At 36.7% G+C, this 18,721-nt stretch overlaps 1 protein-coding gene across 16 annotated transcripts in view; it reads right to left on the bottom strand.

Moving 5' to 3' along the window:
* The window catches only part of rbbp8l (retinoblastoma binding protein 8-like), a 36,951-nt gene extending 24,122 nt beyond the window's left edge, over positions 1–12,829 (bottom strand). For 9 of the 16 annotated variants that reach the window (XM_058763919.1, XM_058763912.1, XM_058763915.1 and 6 more), the window contains exons 1-2: positions 11,631–12,829; positions 10,451–10,530 (exon numbers count right to left, since the gene is read on the bottom strand). The gene's annotated coding sequence lies outside the window, so the exon portion shown is untranslated. Of the gene's footprint in view, positions 1–1,731; positions 4,937–6,271; positions 7,222–10,432; positions 10,531–11,630 lie in introns of those variants that run through there. The other 7 variants (XM_058763913.1, XM_058763923.1, XM_058763927.1 and 4 more) reach the window with 5 other exon arrangements.
* Between the last annotated feature and the right edge of the window lie 5,892 nt (positions 12,830–18,721).

Raw genomic sequence — 18,721 nt, 5'->3', positions numbered from 1 at the left:
AGTACACTGAGATGTAATAGTTGCAGAAATATTAAATGCACACTTGTAAACAGACAAAGTTCAAGGTAATTTTTTTGGGTCATTCGTATATTTTTGTATTGTGGTTCTGACTTCATATTTTGATAGATTTATGCATGACTGCAATGCCTACATAATACTGTTTTTTTTTTTAGATGTACGTGTTTTTGTAGATGTAGAATGTTAAATGACTAACATTTAACATTCAAAGTTTGCATTGGTCATTTCATGACCAGGCGTTCCTTTGGACTGAGGTTTAAAAACCTCAAGGAGACTTCTTGGCAAAATATAGATCACATAACATATTGATATGAACCGATTCGAATTGTTAAAAAATGTTCACAAGTACATGTACGTGTTTTATGACAATCACTGGAGGAAGCAGCTGCAATGCAGACGTGCACTGATTTCCTGATTTTAGAAGAACAGAGACAAAAAAAGCACTAACAGTAATAATTTTAGCCATAGAAACTTCAAGTGACTTGTTGATTAATAATAGCATTGTACTGTTCTTTTCAACATAAGGACTATATTAGTCACAGGGATTAAAGTGTGTCTAGAATGTACTGTATGCAAAGTATACTATATATAAAAAATACAAAATAAAATAAAACAAACAATCTCCCTCTAGTCACTTTCAGGTTACAAAAAAACACACCACTGTGTGAACAAAATATTACATCATGCAGAGTAAAAACAACAACAACCAAACAATTTATTAGATTTGTCGGTAGCACTTTATTTTACAGTCCTGTTACTCATTTACATTCTATGTACTTATTAATTACAATAACTAGTTAATAATTCCGTACTAACCCTGAACCTACCCCTAAACCTACCCCATGTAGTTACCTTGTATTACCAGTACTTTCTTAGATAGGTACATTATAAGTACACTGTAAGTACATGTAAGTTCACGTACTCTAAAATAAAGTGCAACAGATTTGTCTGATTTCTAGTTAAAATATCCAAAAATCAAGATATATTTAATTGAGACAAGACTGTATGAGCTATTTGATGTTTAATATGATGTTTTTTCAGAGGTTTTCAGAGAGACCTTTAAAGGCTTAAGACATTTTTTATTTGTTTAAACATTGAACAAATACATTTAAATATAATAAATGTAAAGATTTTTTGATATTTTTCACTGTAAAAAAAAATCAATGATAAAGACTCATTATCTCCAAGTACAAAGCTCTCAACACTTGCACATCCTGTTAAAACAAAATTCCAGCTAATGACCCATTTAGGTCTGCTGGAAACCAGCTTAAAAAACAAACAAACAAAAAAATAAATAAAAAACAGCTACCAGTTTAAAATGGATTATTCAGATTTTTGGGCAAAGTTTACAATATTCTCAAAGATTTGTCCAGTTTTATAAAACTGCTTTATCATGCTGTCCCTTCGCATAAATGACAGTTTCCTAATGCTCTTGAGGCGTTTATACAGCACTCTCTTAGCACTTCCACAGGACTCTCAAAGACCTCTCACAACCAGTAACCATTGCTATAAATCTCACACACAATGAGCTCTTAAACACCAGGGTGGTCTTCTCTCTTGTCTCTTTCCTCTCCTACACTTTCTTCTGTGACCACCTCAAACTTTCTCTCACTTGAAATGAAACATTCATGCTACCCATTCCTCCATCCTTCAGACTCCCTACCCCAGCAGGCCCAAGTCTCCCTTTACCCTTCAAAGGTCTCTGTGACTCACTGTCCTGTGTCCTGCTCTTGGGGAGGAGGGGTCGGCTGAGTTGTGAGTTGTCCTCTCCACAAACGCGCCATCTCAGAGAGCCTGATGTCCACTAAAGCCGTTTCAAAACTAATAAACAATTGTCAAGCGAGAGGTAAAGCAGAGAGCTGTATGGCCATTCTAAAAGCACATCAAAGGGTCCGCGCTAAGAGCCGTGTAGAAGAGAGATGTGGATGACCTCTCCAATGCACACACGCACACATACACAAATCACATATGCACCTCACAAATATCACATGCATACATAACAGACACTGGGATGAAAGTATTTCAAAATTATAGACAGAACAATGACATATAAATGGAGCTGGATTCACTGTGAATTACTGTATGAGTCACTGGCTGGAGGAAATGACATATTTGGTGCTAGATGATTTTGGTCACAGTTTCTAGTAAGTCAAGAAGCAAAGATTCAGACTCAAAGATTGGAATAAAGAAAGGAATACAGCGTTCTTTGCATGGCATTGGACAGCTTAAGTCAGAACAAGCAAGGGTAGGACAGGATAGGATAGCCCAGGACAGCAACAGGGATAGGATAAGTCAAGTCAAGATAAGGATAGACCAGGATAGGACAGGGAGAATAAGAAATTGTATTACAGCTTAGGATAAATCAGGGCAAGGTAGGATATTATGAAAATGAATTGGAACAGGACAGGATAAGTCAGAGCAGGAACGAGTAGGGTAGGATAGAACAGGATAGGATAAGACAGGACGAGATAGGATAGACCAGGATAGGACAGCGAGAATAAAAAATTGTAGGACAGATTAGGATAAATCAGGGCAAGGTAGGATATTATGAAAATGAATTGGAGCAGGACAGGACAGGACAGGATAAGAACACTGGGATAGGCCTGGGCAGGATAGACCAAGTTAGGGTAGACCAGGATAAGATAAGTCAGGACAGGGTAAGATGGGATAGGATGAGATAAATCAGGGCGAGACAGGATTGGTAAAGGATGGGATAGGGAAGGAAAGGATAGGCCAGGATAGGATGGGATGGGATGGGATGGGATAGGATGGGAAAGGACAGGACAGGATAGGCTAGGCCAGGATATTATAGGATAGACCAGTATAGGAAAGAACACAACTGGATAGGATGGGATCAGGGAGAAAATCTATTGCTTCATGAGGGACATCACTATCTTTGACTGTCCACTAAACACCCTGCATTTCATTTCAGACCCTCATACTCTTCACTGATACCAGCATTCTCACACACGCAACACACCCTGCTCACTCTGGCCGGGTCTGGGTGCTGGGCGGCAGAGGAGCCAGGATGGCTGAGCCCTAGAAAGTGGGAGCCAGCTCCTCAGTGTGTGTGTGAGTGTGTGTGTGTGTGTGTGTAGGGGAGGAGATAAGTAAACTTCACAGCCCATGACATAAATCACATCAAGACATGACAGTAGGACACTGAGCAGGACCACTGATAAAACCAGCAGGAGGGAGGGAGAGAGACAGAGAGAGAATGGAGAGAAAGTAAGTGGGAAGAACAAGGGTCATGGTAATGGGCGAGGGGGGAGAGCGAATGGAAAGAGAGATACAAAGAAAGTCTGAATGTGTTTGTGTCCATTTGTGTGTGTGTATGAAATGAAGAATCAGAGGGAGAGCGAGAGATGGACAGAATGGAGGGAGTGAGAGAAGGATAGGAGTGTGTTTTTAGATTCCCAGTCCTCCCGAAGGTGTAGATTATCCAAAGAGCACAAGCTAATTTCCAGGTTCATGAACGCATTCTCCCATTTCAAACAGCTGTCCACCTAAATCTTCACTGGCTGAGAAAGGATGCACCCCCACTATATGCATTATGATTCACATTGATCCAAGAACACTTTTAAACTAAATTTACTGTTTTTCCCCCATTTTCGCTGGTGCTTGCTCTTCATAACTAAGATGGCAGGTGATAAATCATTTGATATACTGATCTTTCATTGACACGCTAACAAGGCCATTAAAACAGCTGAACTAATGTTACTGCTATTTAGCAGCTCGCACAAATCAAAGACTGTGTATCATTAACCGAGCCGCTCTGGACGTCTCTGACAATTTGACGCGATGTTCGTCGTACTTATTAGCTGTTGGCTGAATCAGACTTGACCGTACATGAATGAAGTCTCCGTAAACTATCTGACATCCCTGCTCCACAACCTAACCTCCGTGTTTATTCTACAGCCCAATTATGGAGAAAAACAAAACGTCTAACTGTGTACGGAGAGTGTTCACTGTTTGTGTATGGCGAGAACACATCAATGGCAGCACTTCATTGTGTAGTTGACGTCTGCGGTTTAATTTATGATCTCCTATTTATGTAAAATATAGGCCATAATTTTAATATGTGTGAAAGTAAGAAGTAAACGGAAAGTGGGTAGTTTATGTATTTTCAGGGCTCATTTATCGCTATTGAAACTGGTTGAATGAGCCTGTACTGAGTTGACCCTTAAAGAAGTACTGTGGTGGTACCACATACAGTTGGTAGTTTGCGTGATGTTATCAGCTGGCAACACCATGAAATTTTCTTATATACCATGTCACTGAATAATTACATTAGTATACCATGGTATTTCAAGCCAATTTAAAGATAAACAGAGTATTACTGTGGTGCATGTCAAAGAATCATTTTATTTCCATAGTACATACCTATAAATGAGTATAGTAACACTTTTACTATGGTACAATGCCCTAGAAAACACTGTAATGGCAGGTGACAAGGCTTTTTTGTATTTGTAGGCCCACCTTCAGTTCACAAGTTGTCATTAATAGACATAAAATGACACTAAATCTGTTGCTAATGCAACAGTGTTTGACAGCTATTTGCTTTGATGCTAATAGCTCTAGCGCTGTACACTACATATAATGCGCCCACATACATGACACATACAAAACCAAATGTCATAACTTAAATGACTAATGCCACACACACTCCAAAAAAACGAACATGACACAGTGCCCTTCACACAGGTACACAGCCCCTCCTCTCTCTTATCAGACCGCTGTGGGACATAGCTTGTTTTAGGAGTAGGAAAAACTGAACAGAGCACATTAAAGAAAATAGGAGTGAGTGTGTGCAAGTCTGTTTTCCTGGCCAGACTTTCAGTCTTGTAGCTGGAGATAGCAGCTGGAACAGCCATGTGAAGCAAGCCTCCACCATTCCCCTCCCACTGCCTTATACTACCTGAAAACATAATATTGCTGTACTGTGTAATCTCTCTCATACACACAAAAGGAAATATATCTGGTTTTATACAACCATGTTCACTGCAGTTAGGTCATTGCTGTTATGAAGTATGTTTTGAAGACTGTAAATTTTATTTTTAAAAAAATGCTTGTGCTGTATTTGTTTGTTTATTACAGAAACTGATGACATTTCCTGGAAGATGACCTGGCTTTTGTTAACGGGATATTAGCGAAAGATTATTAGGATAAAAAAGTAAAACTGAGACCATAGGAAAAAACTATAAAATAATCAAAACAATATTTAGAATATAGAATTAGAACTGCCACACTGTAGAAGATTTTGGAGATCAAAACTCAAAGTTTACTGTTGATTGATGCATTGAAAATTTTCAGCTGGTTCAAATTAAGTGCCAATGTTAAAAAAAACAAAAAAAAAAACATTCAATTTAGATACGTTTACTGAGCCAGCTGGATTTTTTCAATTCAGAAAGTCAACATAAAATTGAAAGTCAATTAAAATTTTCAACCTCCAAATTGTTTTACAGTACATTGTACATAGTTAAGCGAACACTGCAGCTCAAATTTAAAATTCATCTCAGTGTTCACTCATTTGTGATGTTGTGATAAAAGAAAACTATCACAAACTATAATGGGCATATGAAAATGCAGTGCATTGTAAGAATATAAAGCGCTAGCGTCTTACTCACAAACCTTTACATACACTGTCATGGAGTTGGAATAGCGTGATAAAGTAATCCTGAGAGAGACAGAGAAAATTTGAAATTGAGAAAGAGGCAAAAGTGAGGAGGAGTGCGTGTGTGTGTGTGTGTGTTAGAATGTGTATCTGGCCGTAGTGGAGCCCGGTCCATGAAGTCTGCATGCTGTCAGTGTGAGTGGCCTTATCTTCCCCAAACATTTACTTAACCCTTTGTCTTACAGGGCCCAGCACAATGAGACACAGCCAGAGGAATCCCAGCGGGACTTCAGATGGACAGGCCTGCCGCTCACTGATACACTCACAGTCACACTGACTGCAGTCTAATCTGCACACATTAAACTCACATCACAGCGATAACTACAGCTCACCAACCTCACTTCGCCTTTAATGACATCACTTAAATCTTGCTTCGTCCTCTTCCTTTTCATTTATGTAACAGTGGCTGACAGATGCAGAGTCTTAGCCAATCAATTCCAGCACATAAAATAATTTCCAAGCAATAAACTAAAAAGACTATTGCGTAAATGCTCTTCTGTCGTTTTATGCAGTATTAGTTTATAAGCTCTAGATTCAGGCCATTTATTCTGAGGTAACAGTGAAGTGTGCTGTAAATACCTTTCTGTTATCTGAGCATGTGTTAAACTCTGGGTTCAGGAGAATGCAGCAGTCGGCCTTTGTCTCTGTGTCCACATCGTCAGAGAGGAGCTTATCAAACCCAACAAATACCATTACAGTGAGAGAGAGATCCATACCATTCAGGCAATCATTTCTCCATGAGACATGCAACCTTCCTTATGCAGGATGAGACGGAAACTGCAAACTTGAAATATTTTCTTTTTTGGAGGGAAATCTGCAGAATTTTTCAGAATAGATTTAAACGGTTATTTAAAAACAAACAAACATATAAATGGTATGGGATGTTTTGAAATTCTGGAATGATGGCTGTGGCTGGAATACACACCATGGCTTTTAAAATCTGAACATATTTTAAAACACTAGGTGTCATACTCTTGCTGACCTTGTAAATGGTTACAGAGAAAAACTCAAACATCATACACAAAATGACTGGGGATCACATACTAAAAGACTGTAAATCGTTCTTAAAAAAAAGAAAAGAAATGTGTCTCATTGCCAGAAGATGCATGACAAATGAAAACAAGTGTTCTAAAATCAGCTCAAAATATCAAACATATCCTGTCTGATATCCTGACTGGATGGAGTCAAAGTCTGAATCAAAAATGATGACGATGACACCATTTTCACAAATTCACGTTTTTGTAGCTTAGAGACAATAATGGTATTGTTTTACAAAATGTGCACTTTGAAACCCACTGTCGTGTAAATGAACAGCTAAACTGCATAAAACATTTTCTGTTTTTAGTTGAAAACGGTGTCATGTAAACACCATGTGAGTCTGTGCCCATCATACACCATACGATTTCCTGTGAAATCTGTCAACTCTGACAGCACTAAATCTATAGACTGGCTCTGACTTTCAGCAGGCAGCATTGACTCATCCAGACTGCAAATCAGGGCAAAGATTTGTGGAAGTCATGTTATTCAGCCTTAAAGAGATCCATGCATCCATGGTGTATATGACTTTCTTCAGCCGAATACAATCTGAGTTATATTAAACAATTTCCTGGCTTTTCCAAGCTTTATAATGGCAGTGAATGGTGGTCGAGATTTTGCGATTTCGAGAGAGGCGTTTTCAATATCCATATTTAAAACTTTATAAACCATAATCTCTACCTTCCATTAACTGTCGTATGCATGTTCACGAACGAGAGAGGTGTTCAAGTGGATGATGAATTAGAAATACAAAACGAGGATTTGTAAAGAAAAATCCACTGGAAGCTCTGGTGAGAACATGCTGGTCTTGCGAGAACCTAGTTTTGTTTACAGAAAAGGAAAGCCAGGTTCTTCTTGGCTTATATCGAAATCCTCTTTGTACTTCTAATTCGAGACCAGTGTTTGTTTTTCTCTGTCCTCTGTGATTTCGCATTCGTCACTTCTCATTGGAGCTTACGCTATGCCTACGTCATCCACTGGAATGCCACTCTCTCATGAATGTACGTCCAGCAGATAACGGAAGCTAGATATTATGGTTTATAAAGTTTTAAATATGGATATTTTTCTTACACAAACTATAAAAAAAAAAGTTGAGCCAACTTAAATTTTTAAGGCAACCAGCTTCAGCAGATTTGTGAGTTTTCTCAACTTGTCGTTTTAAGTTTATATACAACAAAAATTTGAGAATCTCCCTCAAAAATAAGTTGAGCAAACTCAAAAATCTGCTGAAGCTGTTTTTTTTTTTTTTACAGTGCATCGATACACTTTAAAAGGCCTCTATTAACCCCCCACTTTTTATAATGGATGAATGCACTTTTTTGGGCTTCAAAATCTCAACCACCATTCACTGCCATTATAAAGCATGGAAGAGCAGTACATTTTAATATAACTCCAATTGTATTCGTCTGAAAGAAGAAAGTCATATATACCTACACTGTAAAAAAAGTTGAGCCAACTTAAAATTTTAAGGCAACCAGCTTCAGCAGATTTTTGAGTTTGCTCAACTTATTTTTGAGGGAGATTCTCAAATTTTTGTTGTATATAAACTTAAAACGACAAGTTGAGAAAATTCTAAAATCTGCTGAAGCTGGTTGCCTTAAAATTTTAAGTTGGCTCAACTTTTTTTTGTTTTTTTTTACAGTGTAGAATGGCTTGAGGGGATAAGGAGATATATGAGGAGATATATGCCTTTAAGGAGGAATGCTTCAGCAATGACAGCAGTTTGAATAAATTATTAACAGTTATTACAATTAGAATTAGTGAAAATATTTGTAATAGTATTTTTGCGGTGAAAAAATATGCAACTCTAATGACTGTAACAAAAAAAAAAAATCCTTGGAACCAAAATTAAGAAGCGAGAATTGAGATTCAGGGCATTTGCTGAAAAAACTCTATACTGTAAAAGCTTAAATAGGTAAGAAAGACAGTGATGTAGTGTTTGTGTGTTAGAGGATGGGGGGCGTGGGGGGGGGTGAGAGACAAAGAGACAGAGAGAGAATTCAGTATTAAAGTACTTCCAGCTCTCTCTCTACTCCCCCACATAATCATACAAATCACGATTAAAAATATTTCAAGGTCCAGAGTCACTTCAATAAATCTGGAAGTTTCTCTTGAAGACATAGTCGGCAGGCACACATACACACACTTACTTTCAGCCAACTTCTTTTGGATTTAACCCACCAGAATATATGTGTCTTTGGCTTTCTCTTTGGCTCCCTGTGTCTGCTGTGTTCTTACAGTAAAATAAATAGGCTGCATCTATCTGCAAAGTGCAGCGGAGGGTCTGAGAACAGGGTTATCCAAAGTGCATGTTCAGAAGCAGCGAGAGAGAGAGAGACAACAGAATGAGAAAGGGTGAGAGATTAACCCGAATGAAGGAACATGAGAAACAGACAGACAAAGAGAAAAGAAATAGATAGACAGATGGAGACAGGAACATAAGGAAATCCTGCATGGAGACGATGAAGAGGGGAGAGGGGGAGAGATAATGAAAGAGAAGAGAAGGGGAAAAAAAAGAGAGAGAAAAGAATTCCACATGTGCAGCAGGCCCTTGTCTTTACGATGGCTATGATTATAATTTAGTGCTGCTGTTTCAGGGCTGACATCATCAGTGTAGCACCAATCAGATGGCACAGAGTCTATAAATTAATGAGTGGGCTATAGTTCAGCTGACCGGAGCAGGGTCAAAGTTCATTCCACTCATGAAAAAGTTTCTAATGGAATGTGACTATCCAAAAATCAACCCTGACTGATACTTCGCACATGTTTCATGACTATCAAAATATTGTGGATTGTGTATATTTGGATATTTAAAAAAACAAAGACAAGCGCAACACAACTACCATAATTGGTAGATAAATTTAAAGGGTCTACTATGAACATAGCATTTAAACTTCTTTATTTTATATAAATTGTGGTAACATGACAAGTAAACATGTCAGTGATCAGTTAATTTTGAAAAGGTAACTAATTTATTGACAACGTAAAACTAGAGAATACAAAGTATATTTAAATAATAGAAATAGTTATTTTAATAATACTGTTTTTAACTGTTAGACCAAAAAAATGCACATTTGGTGAGCTTAAGAGTCTTTTTAAAAATCTTGACTGACTGGAGTATCCAACATTTGCATTTTGGTTCAAAATTTCTACTGGTTACACTTACAGTTTAGAATGTGCTTAATTCAAATGTGGATAAATCAGGGATCGAATGAGTTGATTATTTAGTAAAATATTGATTTTTTTGATTTTCAAATTGATTACAAATTCACATCAGTGGTCTAAATGTATTAGTAACTAGATACACAGAGACATTAATGACAATAATTTATGTTTTAAGGAGTGCACGTGAATGTGTGTGGTATCTTTTGGCATACTAAGTCATTGATTGCCCAAATGGTTATTATCTCCACATGGATTATACTGTAATATAATGAGTTGGGAATGAAAGGGCTCTAGAGTGAACACGCAGGGTGAAGCAAGGGAGGAATCAGAGTTCAGAAAACACTGGACTAAAATGCACCTGCATTAGAGGTGTGAAACTAGTAAACACTGTATTTTTGCTTGTGCACATGAGAGCACGTGTTTGAAACCAATGGGGGTGTGACTACCAGACTTGATTGACAGGCTGATGGCGCTATGTATGTAACTAGCTGTGTTGACTCCTGCTCCCCGCTGGAGGCCGACATCAAGAATAACACACACCTCAGTAACGTCTCTCACCCTGCGTGAAACGCCTGGCACTTTGGAGACGAGAAGGCGAGAGAGAGAGCAGTCCTGGGCCCCATCACTCCACACTTCACCTGAGGAGAGAGACAGCAAGACACACAGACGGACAGACACACACAGAGAGGGTGACATGGAGGACATACTTAAAATAGGGTCATAGGGTGGCACAGGGTCTCAACTTACAGCAATTAAACAAACACGTAATATTGAAGGGTGTAGAACAAATTTAATACTGAGAGGAACATATTAAGGTTTTGAATGCATTTAAAATTGAATGCAATTACTTGAATGCATCCTTTACCAATACTTCTTTTATTATGTAAAGGTCATAAACATTAGCCAAAGTAGATATTTGTGCATTATGTTGATTTCGCTCTGCATGTTCTGTAAATGCATTTATAATTTTGGAAGCTTGCTAAAGACAGAGAGCAACCATTTAAAAAATAAATAAATATTGCATTGTCCAGAATACCAATTCTGGTATTTTTGCCTTATACCCAGATTTCATTTTTCAATCATATCAGCAGTCTTACCATTCATTTCATGTGCTCATGTTGCACGCCCATGTGTTTTTTTTTTTTAATTGATTAAATATTTTTAAATAGAAAATCCTGAAAAAAGCACCATGATTTCAACAAAAATTTTGAGCAGCACAACTGTTTTCAACATTGACAACTGAGCATCAACAATTATATCATATTAAAATGATTTCTGAAGGATCATGTGACACTGAAGACTGTAGTAATGGCTGCTGAAAATGTAGCTTTGCATCACAGAAATAAATTACATTTTTAAATATATTCAAATAGAAAACAATTATTTTATATTGTAATAATATTTCCCATTTTCACTGTAATTTTTCTTCAAATAAATGCAGTCTTGGTAAACATAAGAGACTTCTTTCAAAAACATTTAAAACATCTTACATACCCCAAACTGCTTGCTAGCATATAATGAGATGGTTATATATTTTAAACAGCAATTTTACGTTATAACCAAAATTGTTTTCCTAAGTTATATACAAATATTATTTATGTTAATGTTCAAAACATCCATCTTTTTTAAATTCTAGAAAACATCAGCAAAGAGGTTGCTGTGTCCGTAAAAATATGCAAAATACACAGTAAAATCAAGACTCGCAGAATCACAACCTTTCAACAAACAAAAAACTAACCCCGCAGAAGCCAAACACATTGGCTGTGAAATGTAAACTGTTTTTCGTCCATATATCCGTTCCCACTGTTCCTCATCGTAAGCGTCAATCTATCACTTCAGGCTCATGTCCTCTCCTCCCCATCCCTTCACGCCTCTCCCTGATTCTGTCCATCTCTCTGGAGCGGAGGAGAGCGGGAGGGATGCTGGGGGCTGGGAAAACCTGGACTTGACCCCTGAGTTCTGGGCTCCACAGAGTCTCCTCACCAAGCCTCCCTGATGACAGATGAATAGACAAACACTCTCTCACACACACACACACACAACACACTCAACACATACACACAAGACTGACACACCACATACACATACAGACTACTGCAACTTTGGAGATTTTCATAAATGCTCCGTTTTCTGTTGTTTCTCTAGTTGGCTTGATATAAGTATATTCAACTGGTCTTTTTTTGGCATGTACCACATGCTACCTATTCAGAGTTCAAAGTTGAAGGGGAGGTGAAGCTACACTTAAGAAGTGCAAAGCACAGCTATGAGGAACCTACGCCAAAAACATCTATTCAGAAAATAAAAAAAGAGATTTCGCAACTACGTCACCTCAGATATTACAATAAAAAGACGTCGCCATTTCCCATGCCAACTTATCAATAAATACATGGTCTGTAAACAATATACCTGCAAAACTAGCTGCCATCATGATTAAACTGCATGCTTTGGTGTGAAGTTGTTTAACGGGGCTTTACCGGGAGGTGTGAGCCAAATAAATAGCGAGGGATCGTAAATTACGGCCTGGGAGATGGCGGCGACTTGGGGGAGGAGGAGGGGTGCATTGATTTTAGACAAAGATCGAGTTTTTCTTTCTTTTTACCCCACACCTACCCCTCAACTTTTTTCCCCTTCCTGGCTCTTTTTCCTCGGCAAGGAAACGATCTTGCTCCCGGGCACGGAAGTCATCGCTCTCAGACGTCTCCGTCTCATCGTTTACAATGCTATTTTCCTTCTTATTTTGGCATTTTCCTCGTCGGTCTGGTTATTTGTTGACATTTCTTTTTTGTCCACTCATGGACAAACTTAGAGAATGAATAACTTAGAGAATGAAGCTAAGTTTAGTAACGGCCACCTCTAATAATACCCACGTGAAATGGCATTAATTCCCACAACAGGAAAAATGCACGAGGACACGCGAGCGCAACAGCCTCTCCCACCTTCACACGCAAACACTCAAGATATGGCAAGCTGGCTAAACATTTATTCCTTAAAACTAAGTAATACTAACTTGTATTGTATTCATTCATTCATTCATGCATTCATTCATTCTCTTACTAGCACACAGGCCTATTTGATTCAGTAAGTAAATGTAATGAATTAAGTAAATGTATTTATTTCGAATGGTGATTAACTGAAAAAAAAAAAAAAAGATTAATTGAATTTACTAAAATTTTTCAAGGTAAGTGGTTGCAATCAGTGTATTTTAGCTACATTTAAATAAACAAATTTAGTTGACTAACTTTCAACATTTTTTTTTACTTAAATGTAGCTAAAATAAATAGTTTGCAACCACTTACCTTAAAAACAATTTAGTATCATTTTTTAGTGTAGTATTTACTTAATAAGTCGCTACAAGTACTTACAATCTTTAAAGCTTTTCTCTTAGGTTGTTGTATTAATGTTTAAAATATTTGAATTACAGAGAAATTGTATTGAAATTAAAATATTAATATTAAACATTAGATATAAATAGTTACTAGATATATTTAAAAAGCAAAGTACTAATATTGATATCTTCTAGCAATAGCAATAATAGTGCGATGGTATTAGAATTGCTAATAAATAAATACAAATAATTCACTAAGAACTGAATAGATAGCTTCCTAGACATTATTGGAATAAGTACTAGTATCTAATGAATAGTTACTAGTAAAATTGAGTATACTAATCAATACCTGTTCATTAAAAATTGTGCTAGTTAATTTTCAGAAGTAAATGTTAAAATCGCTTGCCATACTCAAGGTCGTCAAAGTTGGTAAAACATTTACTTATGCTTGTGGACATAGGTGGGTTAAATGGCCCAGCATTGCAGTACAATGTGATATGAATGGTACAATTAATGCAGATTTTTATTTTTGAGCATGTTCTTACAGATACTGCTCATGGCCTCCATTATAATCTGTCTTGCAATATGTTGCAAAAAATAAAATTAATAAATAAAAATAGAAGAAGGAGGAAGACTGGCAGGGCTGATGATGAAATTACATGCACCATGTCAATATATGCAAATGCTACAGCAATTTATTCACACATTGTCTTTAATAAATCATAAATATAATGGCATTTTATGATTTAAAACATGTTAATGAGTAACTCACTGTTGACTGTGATCGTGTAACAGGCAGTGGGTATGTGATATATGTGTCTAATGAAGCTGAATATTGGCCAGGTGTGTGTCCGGAAAAGCATGTGTGCGCAAACACCAACACTGAACACCTGTCCTACTTTGTAAATGTGTGCATGCTTGCATGTGTGTGGTGTAGCTGCAGAAGCATATATCTGAGCCTGTACTAGCATTACATTTCAGTGTGTGTGCATGTGACGTGCTATGATAATTATGTACATAGATGCACTTTGTTTTATGGGCCTTTAGTTGCAACACAACCTTTGGCCTGAGCACACCTTGACCTTTGGATAGGCGGGGTCACCCTCTTGTTTTTGTTTTCGTGAGTGCATGAGAGAAGAGGGACTTTCCTTTAATCACCCTGTCATTTAGGACACATCCAAAGCTTTTTTTTTTTAACCACATTGCCATAGGAACAATTCACCCAAATATTAAAATGTGTTATTTACTCAAACTCATGTCATTACAAACCTGTGTGACTTTCTTTCTTCTTCTCCATCTTGGAGTTCTACTTGTGATAATTGTATTCAGCTGATTGTCCTCAATTGTTAATCTATGTAGAAAAAGGGTGAATGTTTGTTGTAAAGCGAGCACTGAAAATAGCAATGTGTTGAAACATCTGCTTGCTAATGTCCACTTGTTTTTACCTCAAATGCACCCTGCACTTTTTGCACGATGCAATTTATAAAATTAAATATGTTTTGCTGGACTTTTTCAGCCTTTATTGGATTCAGTGTGCGGTTAGCCACTTTCCTGTTCACTTTCAAATATTCCTTCGGCTCTACACACCTGCAGTAAAAGGACTTATTTTTTCTTATTTGCAGAAAAAAATCTTATTTTATTATTTCTCAAGTTTACATGACTTTCTTTCCTCTACATGTTTCAGTGGTTTGGTTTGGTTCGGTTTTTGTTTGTTTTGTGTTATTTTGGACCCCACTAACTTTTGGACCCTTGTTTTGTTTTGTTTTCTTTGGTCCCACGTTTGGACCCTAAAACCCTGTTTGATACTAATTCTTCTCTACCTTTTGTTTTGAACAGTAAACCTGTATGACTTTCTCTCTTTTTAATGTTTCAGAGGTTTTTTTTTTTTTTATTTATTTTATTTATTTTTTTGGACAGAAAACCTGTATGACTGACTTTCTTTCTTTCTTTCTTTCTTCTGCATGTTTCAGTGATTTTTGCTTTGTTTTCTTTTGTTCTGGACCCTGTTGACTTTTTTTTGTTGACAGGTTTTGCTTAGTTACAATAATACAGCATGCATGACTGTATCAGCTTCCATTGTTTGAACAAAAACAAAATATCTTCTTTTCTGTCTAGAATTATTATTTTTTTTTTATTTGGGTGGTGAACTGATAATATTGAAAATGATGTTTTTTTCAATAGGGCTAATGCAAGTTATTATTATAATTGCATCATAGAATGATAATGTTGCCCCATGAAGAATAGGTTCATTTGATCTCTCTGAATTGGACCATTTGTCCCAGTTACTCTGTATTCTTCCAGAATGTGAAGGTGGGGGTCATATTCAAGAACAGAGTCCTCAATTACAATATAATAGGAGTCCTGTGGTGAACCCCCAAGAGCTACTAACACAAACACACTCGTGCAAGTGACAGTGTGTGTCTTAGGGAATGTGGGGGTGTTTTTTTTAGTTGCAGGGGGCCAATAAGGCAGTCAACTGGTGTAGTGCTGTGAAGAAAGAGAGACTGCAAGAGAAAGAATGAAAGAAAGACAGCCTTGGCAGACTTAATAGTTCACAAACGCTATAGCTTAAAGTACACAGGGCACCTCTAAGGTCATTTTACTGATAGTGTGTTCTGAAAGCCGGTGGCCTTGGTGTTTTTTGAGAACTGCAGACTGGCAGAAATGTTGACGCAACTAAAAGGTGAGAATTGAGAACACCACTGCTCGATCCTTCTTGTTCACATAGTAGTCTATAAAAGACAAGAAAACTCTCTCTTGAGCATTTCTGAAGACGTAAGCTGGATGCTACTTTGGAGCAAGACTCATTATTATTGCTGCATTATTGCTGATTCTCTCCCCCTTTTTTCCAGCCGCTGTCTTTCTTTCTCCCCCACACTTGGCTTGTTCTCTGGCCCAGGCCTTATAGTGGGGTTATATAAGAACACATTACAGTTTTAGTGCATTCTGGCTCTGGTAGCTCTGGCAGCTCTGATATCTGACTGCTTATTCTCAGGAAATCCTCAGTACGAACTACCCTGAAAAATACGCAAGCGTACACATGCACAGGTGAACAAAATGAAGGATCAATGTCTTGTTCTATGGTGAATTTTTTTTTCAACAAACATTTCTAGATTTAAATATTGTTCTTAGTGATTGTAATTATATGAAATGATTCACAGAGTGGTTGTGATAATTCTAAGAATATAATTTACCTCATATAACACTGAGGTTTATGATTGACAGCATTGTAGCAAATTAATTTTAGCTAGCATAATATTGGGGGTGGGGTTATGGCGACATGGATTCTCATAAGGATGGAACATTTCTTTTTTTTTTTTTTTTTCTCCTAAAAATATTTAAATCTCTGTGTAATATAGCTATACAATTTAAAATGGATAACATTTATTTGAGATGTAAAAACTGCATAAGATTTTCCTACTTTTAAAATAAACCTCAGATTTATGCTTAAAATTGAGAAAAAAATGATCTGCCCATAAAAAAAAAAAAAAAAACAAAATTAATGTATAGATTAAACAGACAATATAAATATTATTATTATTATTATCATCTGAATACAACTCTTTACAACTATTTACGATTTACATACCATTCAAAAGTTTGGGATCATTTATAAATATAATTAAACATTTTATTTAGAAAATACACATTATATTGATCAAAAGTACAGTACTTTTACATTATTACAAAAAAAAATCTATTTCAAATAAAGGCTTTTTGTTCATCCTGTTTATAAATCCACAAAAAAAATAAAAAATAAAAAAATTAAGCAGCTCAGACTGTTTTCTGAACGGTCGCTAAAAATTCAGCTTTGCCATCACAGGAATAAATTATTAAAATAGTTTAAAGTATTTAAAATATTTTTGAGTTATTTTAAATTGTAATAATGTTTCACAATATTACTGTTTTTACTGTTTTTAATTAAATAAATGCAGACTTGGTGAGCACAAGAAACTTCTTTCATTAAATAAATACTAAAACATAACATAATAATCAAAGATTAAGTAAATGATAAAACGATTAATACTTTTGTACTGTATAGATATTCATATAATTATTATTATTATTTTTTTTTTTTTGAGAAAACAAGACAATACTGCCTAAGAGAGTGATCTTTTGAAGTCTACAAGGAGCTTGAAATAAAAACCTTAAGTCCCCATGAATCCATCCCAGAATTATGGTGATTTCTGCAGTGGTTACAGACACAGTCACCAATATGCATAGCCATACATCGCATTGTTGACACACATGTACAGTCAAAAAGCAAAAATCCTTCAGCCGAGTCCACTGTCAGAGTTGGATAAATTGTCACCCCCTCCATAACTTCCTTCATGGTCAAAACTGCTCTACAATATCCTGTTTTTACCGCAGGATAGAGAGCACAGTGCAGAGAAAATGAATGAAGGAAGGTGACCCTGGGAAAACTCTTTGGCCTCAGTAACGCTCAACAGAAAGAGAAAATGAGATATCCATCTTAAAGAATAATGAAAAGGAACAAAGAACAGAAACTGAGTAAATGAAAAAGAGTAGCTTGAAACTGCCTTAACCTCAAGCGTTTTTGAAAAATCATCATGGTCGACTTTTGGAGATGTGAAATTATCATTAAATCTAGACTACGGAAAATGTGATAATAGTATTTAAAAGTCAGGAAATCTCCTTATCATTGCTGGAAATATTTGAAAATTTTACTTAATTTCTTTTTAAGCTTGTGACTTGTAATGTCAGTACTTGAATAGATACATTTGAACAATGTCCTGTGGGTCTTGATGCCCTGGTTGGCGATCACTTGCCCCTCTGATAGTAATAATTTTTTATTAAATTAAGGAAATTTATAAGGAAATTTTATTTAAGGAAAACTGAATAAGTTTCAATAATTCGAAGTGATCTTTTTGTAGTGTTTTATAATTTACACAACATGCCAGCTGTGTCCAAGCTCACCGCCAATCACTGTGCTCAGTAGTACCTCATTTTAGATGCGACGGTTATTCATATCAATGAGTTGTGTGATGGTGATGGCATGGGCATATAAAAACAGTGGATGAAATATTGCTTATGAAGCACTACTCCTGAGGTTAAGGTTATGAACCTGATGCAACAGTTTCTTGACCCCGCACCTCATCACCTGGGCAACAAAAACTAAGACACCAAGAGATAACGCAAGCTAATTTGGCCAATAGCAATAAAGGTGGATGGCGGAGCCTCTCTGTCGCCATGGGGCTGTAAAGCGGGTGGGCTTGCTGACGCGCCTGCATAGAGCCAACATGTTGTAGCCCAACCCAAAACCTTAGCACCATAAAGCCAAGCTGGAACGCAACCTTTGATCGCCAACATTCGGCGGAGAGAGGTACGCTCAGACACCGAGAGTCATTCACGCAAACACTCAGCAACACCTATGAGGATACGGGTTACACAAAAGAACTAGATAAGGTCATAAACATCAAAGCATTCATATACAATTCGTATATGGCCTATGTCTTGGCATTATAAAGTCAGAACGTTTTAAA

Source organism: Onychostoma macrolepis, chromosome 23 (genome assembly GCF_012432095.1).
Source record: "Onychostoma macrolepis isolate SWU-2019 chromosome 23, ASM1243209v1, whole genome shotgun sequence".
NCBI lineage: Eukaryota > Metazoa > Chordata > Actinopteri > Cypriniformes > Cyprinidae > Onychostoma > Onychostoma macrolepis.
The sequence above is the reverse complement of the archived record's forward strand: the minus strand, read 5'-3'. Positions and strand labels throughout refer to the sequence as shown.